Source organism: Macrotis lagotis, chromosome 4, assembly GCF_037893015.1.
Source record: "Macrotis lagotis isolate mMagLag1 chromosome 4, bilby.v1.9.chrom.fasta, whole genome shotgun sequence".
NCBI lineage: Eukaryota > Metazoa > Chordata > Mammalia > Peramelemorphia > Peramelidae > Macrotis > Macrotis lagotis.
The window spans coordinates 84,771,850-84,773,911 of NC_133661.1; the positions used below are offsets into that span (position 1 = coordinate 84,771,850).

At 38.4% G+C, this 2,062-nt stretch overlaps 1 pseudogene; it reads right to left on the reverse strand.

Moving 5' to 3' along the window:
* Window positions 1-234: 234 nt before the first annotated feature.
* Window positions 235-643, reverse strand: LOC141522686 (golgin subfamily A member 7 pseudogene; annotated as a pseudogene).
* Between the last annotated feature and the right edge of the window lie 1,419 nt (window positions 644-2,062).

Below are 2,062 nucleotides of genomic sequence, written 5' to 3' on the forward strand. Positions count from 1 at the left end.
GTGAAATACTTTCTTATATTTTCTCATAAATAACTACAAAGATTACAGAAGGATATGAAGTTGGATACTGAGTGGCTAGATATCTCTGTAGGAGCAGAATTTTTTGAAAGTTAATTTTTGGAGTAGAATAACTCGAGATTCTGACAGTATATGCAAAGTTATGATCCTTGGAGAAGAGGAAGGGGACTACAGGACAAAAGAGTCCCATTTTGAGACAGACACAGACTCCATGGTTTATCTTCCATCGCTCATGCCTGTGTTTTCATAAATGGTAATTTCAATCATTCGAAGACCTCTCTCAATCGGGTCTGTCAGAAGGAGGCAGAGCGTAAATCTTCTCATTATGTTCCTGAATATATTTGGCGATTTCCTTTAGAACCATCTCATACTGTATTTTGATGCACCAATAGATCGTGCATGCGGTAAGACAAGCTAAACAGCCTTCAAGGAAAGAACGGTACCCAAGCTTTTCTGCTTCTTCATAAAAGTTATTTAGAGTATGAACTGTCTCTACAAACTGCTAGTGGTCAATGTGGTTCTCCAACTGAGTGGGGAACTTGATCTGAAACCGGCACTCCGAGCCTCTGCTGTAGTCTCGGTGGATGAAGATCTTGCGGACCTCTAGGTCCTGCAGCAGCTTCATAGTGGGCTGGCGGGGTGGGCAGGGCTCTGTGGCTCTCCAGTCAAGACAATTGCTATTGTAATCATTTTGACTTATGACCAAGAGAGGCGGTGAGATTCCCCATGCTTATGAAATCACTGACCTTTTGTGTTTGATGGTTTTGGGGGGCTTTGGTTATTGCCACTTTGGGACCAAAGGAAGAGTTACTCAAGCTTCAGTGAAAGAGGCCAGTACATAGGAAGTTTTTTGTTTCACAGGTAGATTCTTTTTTCCTTCCAATTATAAGGATTGAAATGGTTGGCCCCTGGGGTCTTTTTCAACTCTGAAATTTTGTTTGTGAAATAGAGATCCAAGGTAAAGGAGATGGTCTGTTTTTCTAAATCACAAATTTATGGATTTTGAGAAGAATCAAAGTTTGAATTGTACCATAGCCAAAAGTTTTGATCATTTAAAAAAATTGAAATCCAATGATTTATTGTTTTGAGTCAAAGTTTAGATTTACCTTTGTGAATAAATTTGTGATTCATGACTTTTTCATTGTCACACACTGTCATCTCAGCATCAGGCTTCACTCATTGCATTCTAACTTGTAATATCATTATTTGAATATAGGACATCTTCCTGACAGAGCTTCTGGAGGGCATCTTTTCATTTGCTATCTGGTTGCTTTTGCAAATATTTGTTGAATGAAAATGAAATGAATTCTATTCTGGTCCCCACTCTGGACTGAAACTATCTATTTGGACTTCCTGATGTTGATAAGAAAGCACATTAAACTAGTTTATTTACTTTTAATCTTGGTAGCATTGTTCAATAGATAGAGAGCTAGGCACAGAATCAGGGAGAGTGGTTTCAAATTCTGTTATTTAATAACTATCAGCTGTGTAACCTTAGGGAACTCTCTTGATCTCTGGTGGGAACAATGTCTTAACTCCTCCCCCAATGTTAGTCAAGTTTTTCCTTCAAAGGAATTGAAACTATTCTTCTGTTTGGTTGGTTCAGGAGACAGATATGACTTCCCCATTGCCCAAGCACAAACCAGTCCCATGAAGTTGCAGACCTCCTCTATGTTGCTTGGATAGTGGAAGTTGTATTCAGCTGTATCAGCTGGAGGTGTCCTCAATCCTATCCCTGCTGAATAACCTTCTCTATTATAATTAAGTAAATTGCCTTTTGTTTGTTGTTGTATAACCTACAAGCATTTCATTTAGTTCAAACATGAACTACCTGGGGAATGACTTGAGTCAAACCTTCAGTAGTAAAGCAGACTTTATAAACAAATAATTTCTAGAGCATTGATGAAGGCAGCTTCATTAGGGTGAGTTTCTAACTCCAATAAACTCAAAAACCTTACACACCTCTCTCTCACAATTAGACTTTGCAGATCTTTGAGCTTGATAAATCTTGATAAGTCAAGCTCTTTATTTTCTTTGCAGAATA